This window comes from Oxyura jamaicensis, chromosome 9, assembly GCF_011077185.1.
Source record: "Oxyura jamaicensis isolate SHBP4307 breed ruddy duck chromosome 9, BPBGC_Ojam_1.0, whole genome shotgun sequence".
Classification (NCBI taxonomy): domain Eukaryota; kingdom Metazoa; phylum Chordata; class Aves; order Anseriformes; family Anatidae; genus Oxyura; species Oxyura jamaicensis.
Genome location: NC_048901.1, coordinates 18,921,254 through 18,941,709, shown reverse-complemented (window position 1 = coordinate 18,941,709; position 20,456 = coordinate 18,921,254). Strand labels below are relative to the sequence as shown.

General features: G+C 48.5%; 1 long non-coding RNA gene across 1 annotated transcript; it reads right to left on the bottom strand.

The window, feature by feature from the left end:
- Nucleotides 1-5,023: 5,023 nt before the first annotated feature.
- On the bottom strand, nucleotides 5,024-20,146 carry LOC118171822. The gene is made up of 4 exons (XR_004753411.1): nucleotides 20,015-20,146; nucleotides 19,855-19,886; nucleotides 7,550-7,671; nucleotides 5,024-7,469 (listed from the first exon to the last, which is right to left on the bottom strand). It is a non-coding gene; the product is annotated as an uncharacterized LOC118171822 (long non-coding RNA).
- Between the last annotated feature and the right edge of the window lie 310 nt (nucleotides 20,147-20,456).

The window sequence follows — 20,456 nt, the reverse complement described above, 5'->3', positions numbered from 1 at the left end:
AAAAAAAAAAAAAAAAAAAAAAGCACCAGGCACCAAATAGTGCTGTGATATTCAATTATATCCCCGGCCAGAGAGCGGGGGGAGGGGGAGGGTGGGGAAAGAGGGGGGATTAGAGATTAAGTCCCGAGGAAGGAGGGGAGAAGGGAAAAAAAAAAAAAAAGTAATATCTGTGAGTGTGTGTGTGTGTGTGTGTGTGATTTAGATTGAGGAGGAATTGAGGCAGAATGTAAAAGCTGTTACTAAGGGAAGGAGCCAAACGGCTCGGAGCAGCCAACGGCTCGCAGACACACTCCGCGCCGGCAGAGGGTGGCCAGCCGCACGGAAATGGCAGCGGGGGGAGAGCGGCGGCCGCCGGGGAGGGAAGGGAAGGGAGGGAAGGGGAGGAAGGGAAGGGAAGGGAAGGGAGGCCGGGCGAGGAGGAGCGGGGCCGGCCTGCTGCGGCCACACGAAGCCGCGGCCCGGCCGCGCCGCTGCGCAGGCGGGGGTCGGCGGCCCCCTTCTCCTCCTCCTCCTCCCTTTCCTCCTTCTCCTCCCCTTCCTCCCAGTCCTCCTCCTCCTCCTCCTCCTCCTCCTCCTCCCGCAGCTTCCTCGCCGCCCGCGCTCCCCAGGCCGGCAGCGTGAGGGGAGGCGGCTGAGGGGAGGCCATGGCGGCGGCCCCGGGGCTGGGCGCTGCGGCCCCGTCCTCACGGGGATTTTCGAGGAAAGCCTTTCATCGTGCCCCGCTGCCACTACTCCACATACAGCCCGGACACTTCTGGTGGCTTCGCTGTTGGTGTGGCCTTCCCTGCTGGCATGGCTTTGGGCTGCCTTCATGCAGGGGTCCGGCGCAGCTCGACGTTTACAGCCCCATTACCGCCCCTACCCCAGTAATTTTATTTAATGAATAAAGCCCTCCGCAATAATAACGCATCCTACCTGCGTGTTGTTTGTTTTTAGAACATAAAAGCCATTTGCATCGCAGGTTTATTTTTTTGAAGCGAGCTTTGTTGATCTAAACCACATCCATCGCGGGGCGGTCATTTCCCTCTTAAAACGTTCTTGCAGTTGCTCTTGGTGCGCTTGGGCCTGTCCAGCGTGGGCGTGCTGCCGCTGGCACTGGCCGTGACCGCCAGCCCTGCGCGGGTCCGACTGCAGCACCGGGCGCCGCTCGTGTTTTGTGCCGAGGCACCCCACAGACACACGGCCAGGTCTGACGCTGCCCCGGCGGGACCTCCTCACCGCACCTCCACGCCGCCTGCCTTCACGGTGCCTGGAGACGGGCCACGAATGCGGCACTTTTTTATTACTTATTTTTAAGCAGAGCTCAAAATTGCTGGAGATTCAGGCTAGTCCTATGTCAAGGGTGTATTTCACTTTCAGCCTTCCCAGTGGAACATAACGTGGGCAGATTTCACCTACCTGAGCTTCATCGCGCAAGCAGATGGGGCCCTTCTACTCCGCCAAACCTTGACGAGAGCAGATGGGTGGGTCTCTGGGTGCAGGATCACCTCACGGTGCTCATTTTTTTTCAGGGTCAGGCCCATACACTTTTCATTCTTTCATGAAAATATTTAAATATTTGCAGAAGGCTGATTTTTTTTTTTTTTTTTTTTTTGCATTACAAAATTGTTTAATTTTGGGAAGGCCCTGAGCCTTCAGTCTGTTTGCTTGAAATTGACTGATTTATACAAGGAAACTGAAGTCTCTCTGGAAAGCCAGGGAGTGTATTTGTGACTGCTAAGCCCTCAAAGTTCAATATTTTCTGATCGCCCAAGTAGGCAACTTTCTCTACTCAGTGATGGTAAAGTAAAAGATGGGTTGTGAAGATGCAATTATTTTTGAAGACCATATCCAGTCCAATTTCAAAATTTCAGAGAATGTTGTTGTCATTTGTAGACAAAACCTGCCGAGTTTGCTGAAGGTTGAGAAATTTAAAATTGGGGGGAAGAAATGGCAAGAGACTAATTAACAGCTTCCTACAGGGTAATCTCAGATCTGTCCATGCTTCTGAAAGAGTTTAACCTCCTGATACTCACAATGACTTACTTCCTCGTTAAAAGAAGATAAGCAGTAACAGTGGGAGGAGGAAGGGGGAATGGGAGTGTGCACATAGCCTAAGGCAAAAGGGATGATAAGGGACCTCGTGTCAGGGAGTGTGGGACAGCCGGCCCTGAAGAAGGATATGGGAGGGGCTGCAAAAAGTCCACGAAATAGCAACGGGAGGTGTGACGCTCAGGAGGCTTGTGTGAGAAACGGAGGAGGGAAAACCCCTTAAGTGTGCGTTGTTTGGCCCACAGAAATTACAAACACTGTCTTCCCATCCATCTGCCAAGCAGCAACAACATGCTGAGCTGAAGTCATCTGGCTGAAGGTTTCCATGGTCTACTGTTCACCAAATGTTCAGTCACGACTCCAGCGTGCCAGGCTTTCACTTTTACTATTACTGTGCTGGATGGGGTGATTACCTGAGTATTATACCCCAAATCTTATGCCCTGTACACTCTACAAATAATATATACAAATAATAATTTTACCCTTTCAATTTTTTTTTTTTGTTGTTGTTAAAAAACTTTAAGGCCCCAGCTCAGTGAACACCTCACAAGGTCACACAAAGGCATTACTTCCCACGCCGAGCTTATGATTTCACATTTCCCTTGCCCAAGAATACAGCTGGGCACACGGTTTCTGGGGTGATTTCCAGAGCCTTGCATGAGGGACTCTCTCACTTTCAAAGGTTTCCAAGAATGGGTGACGTAGGGCAGCTAAACAGGTTATGGAGCACGATGGGTTGTTCAGTGAATGATCTGAGCGTAAGGGTTGGCTGCGATTTAAGCCAGGAGAGGCATTTTTAAACAATAACTGCTAATGTGTTTCTGTTCCCAAGGTGAGAAAGAAAGGCAGGACCAAACCCCAGCTTCTAGATGTAGAACTGAATTGGTTCATTCACGTTCGAATGAAAATGGGCCTTTGAAGTGCTTCAGTAGCACCACTGCTCTCTTTCCACGGTCCTGTCACTCCAACTTTTGGTAAGTCTTCTCACAGCCACATTTGTAAGGTATATCCTTAAAATAGTTTAAATTACTTGTAACAGTGAGTGCTCGGCCTACTAAGCACATACAAGCAAATATTTGCAATAACTGGACCAGTGTTTGCACAGCACCAAGCACACTGCCTGGACTCCATAAATAATAATACTTGGCACTCACAGAGTGGTTTCCATTTTCAAAGCACTTTAGTCATAACCCTTGACACCTATATGGCCTTTTACATCTTTACAAGAATTAATTAATCCTCGCATTGTCCTGTGAGATAGGTATGCATTGCAGTAATAACAATAACAACAATTAATAATTCATGCATTCTACTCAAAAAATCACTTCAGGGATTAAAATGCATCTGTAAAACTTGTTTTTTATTAACATTTTCCCGCAAATAATAAAAGCCATGGTATTGTGTTAAATCTGTATAATATCTACCCATAAATCTTTTGCAGATTGGGATGAAACTAAAGGCTCAATGAGATAGCACTATGTCTATAGGAAATACATTACTGACTTCAGAGAAGCAGGATCGAGCCCAGTCCACCACGCAACCTAGGTGCCAGAATGAAACTTCCCATGCGTGGCAGTGCATAAATAAATAGGAGCAGACCAGGAATGTTCTTTGTTCATTTTTAGCTCATGTTTATGCAAAGACTCCCCCAGTTACAGTACGTGTGCTATGACCCTGTGCTATATGAACACAGCACCAGTGAAACGCAGGCACTTACTGGGTGAGAAATGACAGTGACTCAGCTCCTCATTGTGCAACTGGGAGAGCAGGGACAAGTCTGGCCAATACCAGGGCAATCCCTATCCCTCATAAAAATTACCATATTGCCTTTGATATGCAGGCAAGCCCCAGTCAAACCTGATATTTAAACAAGTGGGACTGAAATCCTGTTGACTTAAATAGAAGAACTGAGCTGATCCCACCGTGGGATGGTGGGGTGGAGGAGGGACGGTATGTCTGGAGAGAAAATGGAAGCTCACCACTCTGAAGGCACTGGTTTTATTCTTTCTGCAGCTCCTTCCAGTGACTGCAGGAGAGGGTGGGCTGGGAAAGGGACTTGTTTGTGGGCAGGGAGTGTCTTATGCCACTAAGTTGGTGTACAAATTGTAGTCGATATAAACGGTAAAAAAAAAAAAATGCAATGCTGGTGATTAGTGCACTGAAGCATTACTTATTTCCCTTAGCTGCTTTACATACATCAGACACAAATATGTTGTAGATCTCTATAAGACAGAAGAGGTTTGATCACAGAAAGATCTCACTGATGCTTACCTGCATCGATCCCAGGGACTTCTGCTGCCCTGAGTAAACGGCAAGAGTGGAGGACGGGCCCGACCAGGGGAACGTTCTCTCATTCACAGACAGTGGAGGAACTGCGAGGTCCATGAAGTGGCTTTTTTTCAAGAAATTTCACGAGCTACACTGCTTAGAGCCTGTTCATAGCTGCTGTGAAATCGTGGTGCTACAAGGTGTGGAAGAGGCAACTTCTGTGTCCTACAGAGCTGCGGTGGGCACAAACCACCAATGGCCAATGCTCCTGGCCATTCTGCATGCAAGCAATTTCCCTTCTCTGCCTTGAAAAGCTACCAGCAGCCTTATAAGCTGCCACCCCCCCCAGCCCAAAAAAACACCTCAAGTTAATATAAAAAACACGATTCATACAATTGTGGAGGAGAAAGATCAGTGAACGACATGGAAAGAAGCTGATACAGACCCGACTCCGGAAAGCAACACATTCCCACCACAGGCTGAGCCCAGGCAGAGTCAGTAGTCCTGTGGAGTTGTAGTTTCAGGGCAAACCAGGGTTGTTTCCTCGAGTTGTGCTGCTCGGAGGGACGGGTGCCGTGACAGCAGGCGGGTTGTGGTAATACAAGTGCTCTGTGAGCAGCCCCGTCACACAAGGTCACACTGCCTCGATGCTCCTGCAAGTCATGAGCTGAGATTGGGGCACCGCAAAACATTTGGGGCCTTTAATTGCTCTCAAAGGATTACGTTTTTTCAGTTTTACAGCTAAATGTGTAAACATCCACATTTCTTAAAATGGCAAAAATTTTACTTCTCAAGAATGCTACAGAAGGCCCTGTTAACTACACGGTCACAGCAAGGCTGCGTTCATGGCAGAGTTGTAACTCCAATCTTGCATCCTACAATGGCTGAGCAAATCCAAACATGTTTTCTTTTAACAACATTACAAAAAAGGGTGCGGCGCTGGCAGCTATCACACACCTCTGAAGTTTCAAGCAAGACATACCTGGCTGCAGCTCGAGATCAAAATGGATTATCTCACGGGGCCAGGATGTGGTTGCAAAAATCCAGCATTTTAAGTGCCATCGTGATTCATAATATTATCTGCATTACTTGGTATAATTACTAAATAAAAGTACAAGTACAAAAGGTGCAAAATCTATTAGATATTTACCTTTATCTCTGTCACATAACACTTTAATATTTCCTGGCAGTGCAAGAACCCAGCCAACCTGAGGAAGATTCCTCCTGCTGATATTTAAGCCCCTGCTCTTCTCTCATTATACCAACATTGTTCTCCTTCTCCATGCGAGCAGAGGACTGGGAGCCAGGACTGTTTGCTCTCTAATCAGAGTCCTGAAAGACTCCTCATGTGGCCTTCAGCAAGCTGTTTATTATCAGTGCATGATCCTCCATCTATAAAAAGAGAGGACTAACACTGCTACTAATGATGATGATATTATTGTTAACACATAATTATCTACCTCACAAGAAAATTGGGAGGGTAAATTAGTGTTTATTACAAAGTATTTTAAAGATAATATTATTTATACGAGGGCTATACTTTAATATCCAGAGGACAGCAGTTGTTGAAAACCAGTTTCTAATTAGGTTTTGCTAACGATAGTGTCAAAAAGGTTTAGAAAAAAATTAGCAATAGGTACTTTCAAAAGTCCCTTGTTTTTCTTATATTATTGGTATCAACTGCTTTCCTGTAGATAGCTGCCATACCCATATCTAGAAGACGTTAAACATTATTTTCTGGTAGATTAAAGCTAAAATGAATGAACTACATGGCACGGCCAAAGCACACCCTGCAGTTTATTAGACAACTTGCTGCAGTGATTAAAGTCCTTGTGAAGTAAATATTTCTTTTTTTTTTTTTTTCCTCTTCCCCCTCACACCTTATTAATATATGATTTAATCCCAGCTCTTCAGCCCCGTCTTTCACTGATGTGCTTAACACTCAGTTAAAGCACACCCTGGCATGGTTCAGGCTTTGTTTTACACAGTCCCTTAGCTTTGAGGCAGGGTTTGCAGGTACTCAGAGCACAGGACCAACACGAGCCCGACCCGAAGTATGACTGCCTGGGCCTCCTGGCTGTCCCCTTTTTTTGCTCAATTATCTACATTTTTTGGAACATCCACTGCTTCCAGCTTTGTTCTTGAGGACTTGTGATAACGTATCAAACTCCTCCGAGCCGGTCGTAATCTTCATTCACAACCTCCAATGCGCACTGTGACAACATTAACTGTGAATTGCTGCAGTAGATTAAGCAGCATATTTCCACAAAACATTTCCAATACAAGACCAAATTTTATGAGCTGTGTGAGCATTCTGTGTAACATTTCTAGCAGGTACATAAAACACTCCAGGGTATATATAGAAAGAGACATTTGACTTTGTGGACCAGTGCTGTGTGTATTAGAAATAGCTCTCCATCTTTCACAGTGCTAGCTGGATGCGTGGCATAACATGAGACCAACAGACAGGGAAAAAAAAAAGGGACAGAAAAAACCTAAAGCACATGGTGGAAGAATGAACTGAGAATTATTTCCTCAGCTGAGCCAATATTTCCTACAACACGGCTTTCTGTGAGTCAGCCTTTTTGTGCCACTGAACTTAAAATAGCAAAAGTGAGATAACAGTGGGCTTGTTGGAAATAGAAATTTGCAAGGGATACAAAAAATAGAGAACAACTTTGGGACCAAGAGAGTGGCAAGGAGCATGGCAGTGATCTGTCGTTAATAAATGACTGTAGGAATATAGGAAATAATCCTAAAAAGGGGACATTTAGCTGAGATTGTAAAACATGGAAAATCCCAGGGATGTGGGAAATCTGCCACTGGGAGGTTCGGCTTCTCCTCTATCCTTACCGCACCGAGGGCAGCAAGTTCAGCACCACAGCTCCTCTCTTCCTCCCTCTGACAAGCCAGGGTGGTTTCATCCCAGCCCCAGAACCTCCTTTAATTTTGCTTACACTGCTGAGAAGCCCTGGGCCAGTGCTGGCGGAGAGGAACCTCAGGCAAATTCCTCACTGATTTCACACAGTTCAGGACAGGGATTAATAAACGTATGCAGAGGAGGAGGGAGAATCTTTCTAGAGGCAGAATGAAGCATGGGATGGGCCGGCAATTATGCAGATCCATTGGCCGCATCCCAGCCCTTGGTGGTTCTTCAAGGGCTGTGCCTGCTATTTGAGGCCAGAAATTAGTTTAAAGCCTGGATGAAAAGCGTCTCCCACCAAACCCCTCAGCTTCCCCATTTGCTTACCTAATGTGCCGTGCACCCGGATGAAAGCGTTCCCACCAGGAGCAGAGATCACGCGCCCGCCCGCCGTCCTGTGCCGCCAGGGATGAGCCACGAGCATGCCAACAGGGGCGCTGCATCACAGCCTGTACAAAAGTGCAGATTGTTGTAAAAACGAGAGCAGAACCAGCACGACCCCTGCCCCAACGGTGGGCTTTGCTGAGGGATGAGAGCAGAGCTAGCCAGGGCCTCAGCTGTCACACCTGGGGGTCTTGTGCCACGCACCCCAGCGTTCCCCTGCGCCAGGGCTGCCTCCTGTTACCTGCTTAACCAAGTCTCTGCCCATGTCCCATTTGCTCCCAGTCTTTTTGGCCAATTCCTTCCCTTCCCCTTCTGATCATTTGCTAGCTGAATCGGACAAGGGGCGCTTGCAAAGCAGCAGCTTCCCCGTGCAGGTACATGGCCTTTGTCTTTTATTTTCCACTTCTTCCTATCAAACACGGGGCTCGCTCTGCAAGGCGCTGGGCAGAGGCAGCTGCAGCAGCCGTGTAATGTAAGCAGAGCCGAGGCGCGGATGCAGCCCCGGTTTACACAGGAGGTTATTTTTAAAGCGAAGAGCAAAAGCTCTGTCTCTGGAGCTGCGTCTCAGCGCGCAGGCAGGCTGCTCTGTGCAAGCGCGTCCTTCCCCTCCATTGTTCAGGAATTTTTATTTTAAAGCCTACGAGGACATAAACTTCATTTCCCACATCCTGTCATTAAGCAGCTGTATTCCGAACAATGAATGATGACAAACCAAAGCAACAGTTTTAACCGAGGCAGGATTACACTTGGCATTGCTATTTGTTACGTGGCTCGCTGGACAGCAAGACAAATGCGTTCTGCTGCTGCCCTGCCCTGCTGCCAGCTCCGGCCCTTATTAATACATAAGCACAGCAGTGGAGGGAGCGCCACAGCCAGCACAGATTTCCCTCAAAGGGACAAGACCCAGAAATCAGTGAGGTCTGGGCAAGGGAGGGCTGAGGGTCTGCAGCTTTGGGCTGGATGTTTGGTGTCTCTGGGCGGGCACAGACCTCTCAGTACCTGGTGCTGCAGCACAAAGCCAGAGACTCGCAGGAAGCACTGCAGGGCTTGCAGCCGTCCCAGCCCCGGAGGGGACAGGTCACTAAAGAAGTGTAACCAAAAGCCTGCTCCATTGCACTGCTCTCTACCAAATAACGTGGACAAGCAACGAGCCCGTTCCTGACTATCACACCGCACTTCCAGAGGCTGAAGCAATATCACACTTTCCCCGCGCATCCTCTGAAGTCCTGCTGCTAATGGGGATGCATTGCTGCTAACAGCGATGCCATTTAGAAGCTGGAGGGACAAAAATATCCGCCGAGGATGTTGCCAACTTTACACAAGTTGATGCAAACGTGTAATGGCATTGCTATGCCCACACGAACGTGGTACTTGTAAGCTGAGAGGCTCAAATTGCTCGACCAGCCGGGGCTGGCAGCCCGAGGCAGGACGCTGCTGGGGATCGCAGCATCTGCACGAAGCAGGAGCCCACGAAGCACTGGCAGCTCTCACCACCAGGGCAGCCTTTCTGCCTTCCCCCTCCTGCAGACCAACATCAATTCCAGCCCCCACCGCTCTCCTGTGCGGCCAGCTCCTTCTGGATCATCTTTCCCTGCAAACACAAAGTACATTCAGCTCCTGTCGCATCCGTAGCCAATGTGAAGTCAATGGGATCATTCATGCTCTTGAAGCCAGGCACACACTCGAGTTGTTTCTCTGAGGCGGCCTGGGCTGGCGCTGCTGCACGCCTCTGGGCCCCAACCATTTCAACATTCGCACGTACTCCACCTCCCCGAGCTCCACAGGACTGCTGTAAACACAAATAACGGCAACATTAAGGCCCTGTTTCAAGTCCAAGATTGCAAACAGTGTTTCAGCTTGCTATTGAGCACCTATTTATTCATCAAATGCATTAGAAAATCCATTAAAGGGGAAATTAAGAACCTAGCGACCTACACCAGCATTCAAACCTGCTGTTACCGCCACGAGCATCAAATACAGTTCAGTGCTGGCGTTTCATCTTGCCCTGTGAACCACTGGAGTTGGGAAGAGCCATGATGGGACAGCACGGGGAGGTCTCCCAAGGCTGGCATATGTATGGATATGTGGATTTTGAAAGCAGGAGCAAACTGCAGCAGATCTGGCTTGTAGCCCCATCCGTCCTGCAGGTACAGCAGGGGACAGGGATTTTCCCTCCGACGTTAGGGGAAGTTGTGACTCAGGGCAAGATGACGATTAGTGCCGAGCACAGCAAAGGTCAGGCAGCCTGTGTCGGTGCCAGGAGGCTCGTGCACCCCTCTCTGATGCAGAAAGCAGGCAGCGAGCCCGAGACAGCGCCAGGAGGCTTGATCAGGCCAGCAGCACCACAGGCAGACCCCAGGAGCTGGCAGGCCAGGCACCTCGCCAATGTGCACCAGACACATGGGCTTAGCAGCGTGCCCAGGGCTCCTTTCTGTTCTGCTAGTGCTGCACCATAGCAAGGGCAGGTTTCCGATGGGACTTTTTATCCCAAATCTCTTCTGAACAGCTGACGGCAGCCAGGCTTCCCCATTTGGGGATTTGCAGCCAGCTCCGTGCAGTGTTTGAGCACCGGTGGTGTTGTATTCACGTACATAAATCTGTATGTGAACTGTGTCTTCGCGCTGCTCCATTTCATTAAACAAGCTGAACAATTCAGTAGCTGTTTTTATGCCTCCAGGCACTTGGGTCATCTTTGATTTTTACTCATCTCAGAGTTCACGCTTGCAGTTAATGGCTTTCTTCACAGGCAGGACCAGGAGGGCAAGCAAAAAGAAATCTGCCTTGCACCTTGCCACCAGCCACCTCGACACCAAAACCCCAAACGTCCACCCCAAGCATTTAGCTGGGTGTGACGACAGAGGCCAGGCCAGATCCTTCCTTCCCCTGCTCGAGGTGTTACGCCGCTCATCCTTTCCTTCCTACCAGCAGTGGTGCTCGCTCCCTCCACGCCCCACCGACGTTCCAGCCCTTCATGGAGCTGAAAAGATCCCAAACTTCAGTGCAGTTCGGCAGCTGAAACCTTGCCACACGCCAAATCCCCATGTGTTCCAGCCAGGCCTGCAAGAGTTTTGCAAGCAAATAACATATAGCTGCAAAAAAATATATCTAATAAATGCTGCTCCCCCCTCCACTTCACACAGGCACACACAAAACACATTATTTTAATTCTCCGCTAAGCTTTCTAACTCCTTGTTACATCATATGATATAATCAGCCATTTGGCCCTGAGTCAGTGTTTCCGTGAAGCAGAGTCAGTAGAAAAAGCTTTCAAGGCACTGGAATTGTTTTTTGCTTCTGTAATGCTTTAAAAATGCTTTATCTTGGGACCGAAGAATATTCAGTGAAAAGGCAGCGTTTCTGGACGCCTTTCAGTTCTCACATCAGAAATGCTGGCGCTGAGAATAAAATTGTTCCCATATTTGAGCTTGGTACCAAAACATCAACACGAAGTTTTTGTTTGTGAGCTTTACAAAAACAGATGACTACAGGCTTGGCTACACGAGCCGTGGGTAAATGGAAACAGGCAGGCGGACCGTCCATCACCCCTACCGCTCTGTACAAACAGGAACACCTTGCTGCTTACCGGCGGTCACATTTGGGCCCGTACCAAAGGAACAACGCCGACGGTTGCACGCACAAAGCTCGAAGCCCCGTTAGTGCACGCCCAGGTGTTCGCGGGTGCTGGCTCTGCGTGCGCACACATCAGCTGCTCTGCCTAAAGAACATTTACCCTAAACTGGTCCCAGAACTACAAGTGGAAGAAATCTCAACCAGGGCTTAAAAGTGGAGGCTGCCTCTCCTCAGAGCCAAATGGGATGCAGGAAAATCAAGCTCGCTCTCTGCTGTTTGCAGCAGCGGTGCATCCTGCAGGACCTTCGGTGCCTCTTCCCCAGCTGATGGGATCACCGAGCAGGCACCCAGCTCCTGGAGCCTCGCTGCTGCCCATTCTGGGCTCAGCCCCCATGGTGCTGAGCAGCACGACCTGAGCCTCTCAACGCAGTGAAGGCATTCAGATTCACAAATTGCACTTTGTCCGAAGTCCAAGGACCGGAAATTGCCTAACCCCAATGTTTTCCCTGATTTTAATGACCTACAAATCTGGGAAATCAGGAGGGGTCAGTGGGAAAGAGGAGCAAAGCACACTGCTCGGGGCAGCACCACGACTGCAGGGACTCTGCCGGTGCTTTGGCTCGCGTCCCTCCAGGGCCAGCTCCATGGGGAGGATGCAATGCCCTCAGGACCCATAGAGGAGAAAACCTCTCCCTTGCAGGGGAGCTGCTGCCGTGCCAATTAAAGCATCCAGGGACACACAGGAGAACCATGAGGTACCTGCTTGAGTGGGCCTCGTGGCACACCAGGCATCGCTGCTGTCACCTCTCATCCACCACAGAGCGCTGCAGGACAAGCAGGATCACCCCTCGGCCTCATGCTGGCTCTTTTTATCTGCTCTGTATTAAATTATGTGACTCCTAATTTAACAGACGTTGCCCAAACCCCACTGATTTAGCAGGAGACCCTTCAGCTGGTCTAGGGATGCAGTGTGACTTCTCTGCAGGCATGGCCAGGGAAGGAGCGGCAGAAAATATTTCAGACCAGCAGCAGGGAAAACAGCACGCAGGCATTCCAGAGTATTTACATCCATGCTTGGCCATCCTCTTTCCCTCGCTTTCTCTGTTTTTTAGAGGCCATCACGAAGCAAGAGAGCAATTTCAGCATTGGTTACAAAGCCTACATGACACCAGTAGGAACTGCTGACAGGTTTAAATGTCATCTGAGAACAGGAGCAGGGAGAAAGGCTGCGGTGTGAATGTTAATGGGGAGCAGCCGGTAGGATATCGCTGGTTTGGGGCGCTCGCAGAGGGGGCACGGAGGCACTCCGTGTTCTGAAGTGATGCACACAGCCAGCGGGAACAATGTTTTCTGACAAAATGTTGTGCTTTCCTTCCAGCTAAAAATCTTAGGAGACAGGCTTGCTTTCCTATGGAAAATCAGTGTTTTTGTCTAAAAAAAGCCAGCCCCCAGGCCCTATCTCATCCCCAAAGTGGTGCGGTGACTGGAACATTTTGTTCCTGTTTGAGAGGATGTCGCGGAGTAGCGAGGGACAAAAGGCCAGACCAGCAAAGCCCCCCAGTGACCCCCTTGGGTAAATTTCTAAATCAAAACCATGAGCTCTGAATTGAAAGTTTTTTTGTTTGTTTGTTTTGTTTTGTTTTCCTCCCCCAAAATCTTTACATTTCAACATTTCAGCCAAAACTTTACATCCTCCAGTTTAAGTCTGGTAAAAAGGAATTTGAACCATTTCTCTTTCTTCTTGGGGTAGAGGTGATCCATGTGTCATCTCAAAAAATAAATTAAAAAAAAGAAAGAATAAGCCCCTGTTTACAGCTAAAAATTCTAAGCCTTCTTTTTTTGGATGGTTATTGGTAAGTTTTATCTACCCCTTACCTTCTCAGTAAGAAGGGGGAAGTTGAATAGTTTTCTAAGAACTTGTTAAACCACCAGTGAAAACTAGCATTAGAGACCAACTATGGCATCAGAAAAGAGCTTCTTTCCAGCTGTTTTATCAAGTAACAGCATATAGCTGTAAAATGCAATTATTGCACAATTACCAAATAAAAAGTTTACGGAAAACACAGAGAAGGCTGAGGCGTGTTCTGGGCACCCACAGGTGTGCAGAGCCTTCGTGTGAGAAAGGAAAAAAAAATAGCCAAAGTTTTCCCTGAGCTACATTACAATTTCTTCAGATTGTCAGAAATGAAAACTGGAAGAGGTTGAAAAGTTACGTTCCCCATGTTGGATGGAAATGACTCCCACGGCGGGTCACACCATGGCCATCGAGCGGAGCGCAGCAGCCCGCATGGCCTCCGCCTGCCCAGGAGCCTCCCTGTGGAGGCCAAGCCCACTCCTCACCACCGACCTCGCACCACAGCCCTCACAGCTCCGATGGCTTCCAGCTGCTGTGGCTGCTCTCCAGCCTGTAGAGGTTTTCCTCAACCTCAGCTTGGCTGCTGGCCCGCTGCTTCCCCAGCCCTCAGCGCCACCTTCCATGTTCACGGCCCCCTTAATCTCCTTGTGCAGCTCTCCCCGAGTTGCTGTGGCTTTCCCCAAGCTTAGCCCTTCTCTCCGAGCCTCTCCACCTCGCCATCGCCCCCGAACTCAGTACCCAGCCCCCCAGATAACAGTCCCCAAGTGCAACCTGCTGCAACAGCAGCTCAGCACCAGCTCAGCACCAGGGTGGGAGGGGTAGCCAAGGAGCAGAACAAGGGATCTGTGGAAAGCCTTGTTGAGAGAGGAGCTGTATTTGCTTCGGTGGAGTTATTTTGGAGCTACAGTAGAATAAATGAGACTAAGACCTAGTTTAGCTGTTAAAGCAAATGTATCCGACATTGACTTCAATAGACTAATTCCAGATTTATATTACACTAAACGTAGAGCCAGTGAATAGACAGTGTGATGATAATTATAGAGAGCAATATATAAAAAACAAATCACTGTATTAGAAGAAACAAATAGATCCTGGAGAAGTGCCATGTTTTTAAACTGGGCCACAGCGACTTTGGCTTGTCTCTGGCCATTACATCATCCTTATGTCCAGTCATTTGTTTTCCATATCTTAATCATATTGAGAAGCTCAGGCAGAAGAAAGAAAAAGCAATTATCTTTCTCTTTTTAATGGAATGGTGGGTTTAAATAACAATAAAAATAATGCTGGGCCAAAGAAAAGCCACAGCAATATCAGGGGAAATACAGATTCAATCTGACAACCTCCACAGGCTCTCAGAGAGCTTTTTCTCCTGCACTGCAGACCTCTCACCCTTAGCTCCTTTCTCCCCTGGTTTCCCAAGTCCACAGAAAGTGAGAAGTTAAACATCTGTGCCTGCTTGTTAATATTTCTTCTTTTCCCCCCCATACGAGGCTCTTACTGCTGACAAGGGCACTGCGCATATTTCACTCCCGGAGATCAAGCAAGGATAAAGGGAGCGGTTTCCTGCTCCGACAAGCAGCCCCTGCCAGCACTGTAATGCTGGTTAAGCACAGCTCTCCGCCAGCTCCAGCATGAATGAAAAGCCGGAGCAGCCCTGGGACACAGCAAGATCTCTTATAAACCAAGACAGCAAGCTGACGTCGGCCTCAAGTCATTCTCTTGGCACCCACATGGCTCAGATCCCACTGCAGAGCGTAGCCACAAGGACCCCGGTGCTCCTCCACCTCACCCATGCCTCGGCACACCCCGTGCCCCCGCTCCATCCTCCTGCCGGCCCCGGGCATCGCCTCGCTGCGCTGGGAGGTGCGATCAGCCACATCAGCCTGCAAGACACACATCCTGACAGATCTCGCTAACATTTTCCACCACTTTCTTGTGCTCCATTTGCTCTTGTTAAACCGTATCACAAAGCGCTCGCCGTAATTAATGTATTGTGTACTTTCACACACACAGATTCTTATAATCCCTCTGCTCCTCTGTAAACACAGCCAAAATTGCAAGCACAAGGCAGTGAAAGGGCTCGGCGAATACACGCTCCTGACAATCAGTGCGTTTTGGTTTGTATTTTCCTCTGTTCCTCCCACCTCTCTCAAGGCAATAAAACATGATGATCTCCCTTGTAAGGGGCGAGGCATGAGCAGAAGGGCACAAACCCAAGTTTTAACCCAGCTGAAATCCTTGACCTCAAAAATTTGCCCACAAGGACTGGGGACAGAGGAAAACAGCCCCATGAGGAGAGGAGCTGCCCTACGTTGATGTGGGGGGGAAAGGGTAAAGGACTGAGAGTGAGGAAGCCCTTCCTGGCAGGAGAAGCTCCTTGCCATGAGGTCTGATGGAGGACAAGTCTCCGAGGGGAGCAGAAGCCCTGTCCCACCAGCGGCTCCAGCACAGGGAGCGCTGCGGCCTGCGGCCTACCTCAGGTGGCTTCTCCTGCTGCTTGGGCCTCCGTGTGAGGAGAGCTCACCAAGCCGCACTCCATTCCGAGTCACAAGGAGCTTTCTCACACACAAAGCCATGGGTCTGTCGGACTCCATGCTCACAGGACACTTCCAGCTTGGAGAGGCACCTGAGTGTCCTCTGGCCTTGTGCCCCTCGTGGTAACAAAGCACTGCTCCCCGTGGGACACGATGGGCACACACAGCACCGCCGGGGTTATTCCTGGTGCTGCAGCTCAGACAGGCACCGCCGGTATTTACAGGGGGCTACGGCAGCGGTTTGAGGCAGCGTTGGGACTTAGGAGCCATTACATTATTTTGAAATATGCACACTGTTGGTGGATGCTTAAAGCCCTGCTCGGCTACGCGGTGGCATAAAGCTAGTATTAATTTCAGCTCCGTAGAGGAAATTGAAAATGGTGCTCTCAAAATCATTATGCTGAGTGAAATTCAGCAATAGGGGAAAAGACAGCCTGGAGGGAAATAAGAGGAAATTTACTTCAGGTGGCTGAGAGACCCCACAGGACTTGTTCAGCTCAGGCCCAGGGACATGGAGGACAGCGGGAGCAGCACCATGGGGTGCAGCAGGCTCAGGCAGAGGGGCCCCAGACTGCAGCACCTTTGTCCTCTGCAGCTGTGTGTACACACATACAGCACACAATACATATAGTATTTATATACAGAGAATACATACATGTATTTATTTATATAAAAATAAAATGGCCCACATCAGCTGCCACCCGAAAACATTTCCCCTGCTGACTGTGCATGTCCCAGCCTCCTAAGAGCCGTGCTGAACCCAAACGACCAGCCCACTTCTGCAGATGCAACGGATTCAAAGTCTGTGCAAGCGAGCATCAGAAATAAGTGGGGCTTATTGAACCGAGATAAGTTTTTGGAGCTCATCCACACAGAAAGGAAATACTCTGAGTTCAGCAGAGAGTTGGCTCAGACCTGCCCTTTCAACCTCATATCCTGACATTACAACCTACCTATATAAAAATCATCATCATAATAAAAAACCTCAAATCTCTACAGGCTTCTCTGGGGCTTCGGCAAGCAGCTGAACCGATCCCAGAGAAAGAGGAAAAGAAACAAAACCCGTGCATGAAGTGATGACAGAGGAAGCAGCTGTCCTGCTCCCCAAACCCCAAGCCCCCCAGCTGCACCCTAACAGCTGCAGGGAAGAGCCAGAGGCTCGGGGCTCCTTGCAGCTGGCCAGATGTGGGGCCAGCCCAAACAGGGGTGCAGCCACCACCACCAGCCATGGGAAGAGCCTGCCATGCAAGCTCCCAGAGGAGAGCAGCAAGCAATCGGTAGATTTTCTTGCTCTCTACAAGGATTTGCAGGAACGGATGGCTGGCTTGGCGTGGTTGGGATTAGTTTTCAGATGTATAAAATTGTGCTGGCAACACAGCTGCCTTTTATTTAATACAGACTGTGTGTACTCCCTGCTCCGGTCTGAGAGGAGAAAGCATTACCTCACCAACTGTATATAATTTCTCAGCTCTGACTTCAATAAAAATCCTAACACCTGCAAACTTTTTAAACAAATCATGTATATTAGGGTAGAAAACCCCCCACACGTTCTTGTGAACTAGCAGCCATGCATCTTGAAACAAAATCCTCCAGAAGACATCTGGTAGATGTTGGTGTCATTATTACAACACTCCCCTGCTGTGCGAATGGCAGCAAGCCCGCAGACCTGCTCCACAAAGGCAACCCTGTAGCTGGGGCTTTCTTTGCCATGCTGAACTCCCTGGGAATCTGACGGATTGCTTTCACGAGCGCCTTAAAAATAATAATAAAGCTTCTGTTTGTAAACTTAGAAAAGAACAATGGGAGCCAAACCGTGAATCCTCATTTCACTTGCTGCTGCGGGTGCTGCTACAGCTCACATTCCTGGGGACAGGCTCTGGGAGGCTGCTTGCACTCTCCACCTCAGCAATAAAACAGTTTGTACCTGAGCTCTAGAGCAGCCATGCTGCTAACTAGGAGCTGAACACTGGCTGGGTTCAGGGCAGCGTGTTTTCACCATTTACTACCAGACCCGAGGCCCAGAATCGCACATGTTGCTTAATTCAGATGTGTGTAAGCTGATCTGCTGTAGCAGGTTCCAAGAAAAGGCTTACTCATCTCAGAAAAAGCGTGTTTTCTCTCCCCCCAGAACTTCAGAACACAATTCCCTTCCTGACAGCGATGTGAACGAACAAGGAGAAATGGTGCAAAACCCCTCCTCTGCAACGAGCCCTGCCGAGCAGAGGCACACGTGCAAACCTCATGAACAACCTTTGTTCTGGTGACATTTCCAGCCCAATCACTAGGTCAAAGCGGGCACGGACAAGTTTAATTAAACATCCAGACTGTCTGGTATTGCCTTATTATCACCTGAACCTTCCCACTGCTTCTCGAGTGAGACCTGAGGCGCATAATCCTGACAGCGAATTAACAAGTTTATCTTGGTTGATTGACCCAGACTTTGGAGCCACGGGAAGAAGAAGGGCTTGAAGTTCAGCAGAGCTCGGTGCCAAGTATCGCTCCTAAATGACACCCCAGAGCGCAGCAGCAGCACTTTGACTTCTCTTACTCAACGTCCTGTCACAAGCAGCCTGTGCAAGCCATGCAAATGCTGCAATTAGTATCAGAGATAAACCAAACCCATTAGTAGATGGAAGGGGAACTCAATCTGTTTTACAAATGGAAATGAAGTAGCAGCCTCAATTATAGGATTTTTAAAAACATGCAATTTAGCAAAATGTTGATTTCCTTTTCGTTTACTTCGTTCTTTGTCTTCTAGATACTTCAGCTCAAGTAGCAGCCAGTATATTAACCGACCAGATTTTGGCAATGTATTTAATAATCAAGCTCAAATAAGTGCTCTTAGGAAATAATTTTATTTACAGTTCAGCTGGGGAAGAATGTTAAAACTCCAGCATTTGAGGAAAATTATTATCACACAGTAATATATTTTGAAGGCATTTGGGCTGTAGAAGACCAGTACTAGTGAGTCAGAGCACAGCATCTGACCTTTCAGAGAATTCATCATCTCTTTGGGATGCAGAGAGGGATTCAACATCCAGCTTTACCCAGCCAGGGTGGGCAGCCTCTGCCAGCACCAGAGTTTTAGTCCCTTCCTCCCCTCTCTTGCCTCCCGAGCTCCAACAGGAAGGTTTGGGGGTTCCCGGCAAACAGCAGAGCAGCTCCCAAGCCACCAGACTCCTGTCTCAGTACAGTTGCTTTACACATGGACATGGTTCACCATTCTGCTGCAGGATTAGAGTTTGGGAACGCTGCATGCAGTTATTTTAGCGTGTACAGGCCTGTATTGCAACTTTAAAAAAAAAAAAATGGTGCAGCCCACGTTTCTGCTTAAATAATTGAAGGTGCTCAGCGTTAAGCATATTTTGTCATGCTTTCCCCATGGCACCTTTCCCACTCCAAACTGTTTGGAATCTGAACAGAGACTATGCATTAACTAATTAGATTTCTCAAAACAAAGGTTAATTAGTGTGTTTATTTTGGATTATGTATATATTGAATTTTTAAACGCTATATGGTACTATTTTAAAAAAAAGGGTAAAAGGAGGAAGCGTTCCTAAGTGTAAGGACTAGCTTCTCCAGCTGCACACGCTGCTACTTCCTCCCTTTCTCCATGGATTCAGCATGATGCATGGCCTCTGCTCAGGGTTTGCAGACTAAAAGCTGCCAATCCAAGAGCCCAGCAGCCCTCCACAGCAGGTTGGGGCTATCTTATGACAGCACCAAAGGCACCGAAGGAAACAAGCTGGTAAAGATCACCCCATGGCAGTTTTTGCCCCTACACTGACCCCATTCCGGTAGCACAGAGCCACGCAGGATACACTGATACAACTTCTTGCAACACACCTGCGGTCAGAAAATGCAAGCTAACGCCAGCCACATGTTTACAGCAGGTAAATAGCCAAATCTGCCCAGAAAGGAGAACACACAGGGGGCTACGTTAAAACAAAGGAGTCCAAAATTCTAACAGCTTGTGCTTACTGTGTAGGGCATTACTCCTTATAAACTTGGCCTAGAGCAATGGGAACAGCACCAGACTTCGCTACTTCAGACATTTCCAGCAGGCCTACGGTTGTAGCATGTAACATCCATTTTATCTGAGGAGCCTCCGGACTGCTGACATGACACCTTTCCTTCATCACCAGGACATCTCTGTATTCAGCTTTCTACTAATTTTCTATACAAATTAAGTTGCAAAACACATCTCTCCTTTCAGAGCACCCTCCATTGCTTCAGTGGCTGATAACCAGCTTGACAGCCCAAACAGGAAAAGAAAAAAGAAAGCTCACAGGCAGCCATCAGGTGAGGGATTATCCCCGAGCTGTCCTTATCCAGCACCCAGACAACAACCAAAGGAGCTTCTCCGCTGCTGCTCCACACTGGCAAAATAAAAACTTACATAGCCTTGGAGCTGTAGCTTCCCAGGGCTCAGACATGCTCTGCTGCCACTTGCAAGGGGGCTGAAGAGGACGTTGCTCTGAGGACGGGTGTCAGAGGCAAACCAGGGCCTCCCTTCCTGCTTTATCACCTTGTGCTTGCTGCAGCCCTATTAGGAGAAACCCGAGCTACACCTGACACCTTCTCAGGAGGCACAACTGCCCCCAGGTGCTCGTTCTTACCCTGATGCCCAGTTCTGACCCCTGAGGTCAGGATTTGTCTTAGGTGTTGAATCTCTGCCTTGACTGCCCTGTTATTTGCCATCAGATTTTTTTCTGATCTGGTACCTGATCAGGCAGCCAAAATGCATAAACTCATTTTACAGCCATTGTTTATGAAGGAATAAAAATAAAATTGTCTCTCTGGTTGTATTTTTTTCCTCAATTTAACATTTCTGCAAATGCATTCTGTTATGGAAATATTCTTTCTGCAGATCTAATTAAATTACTTTATT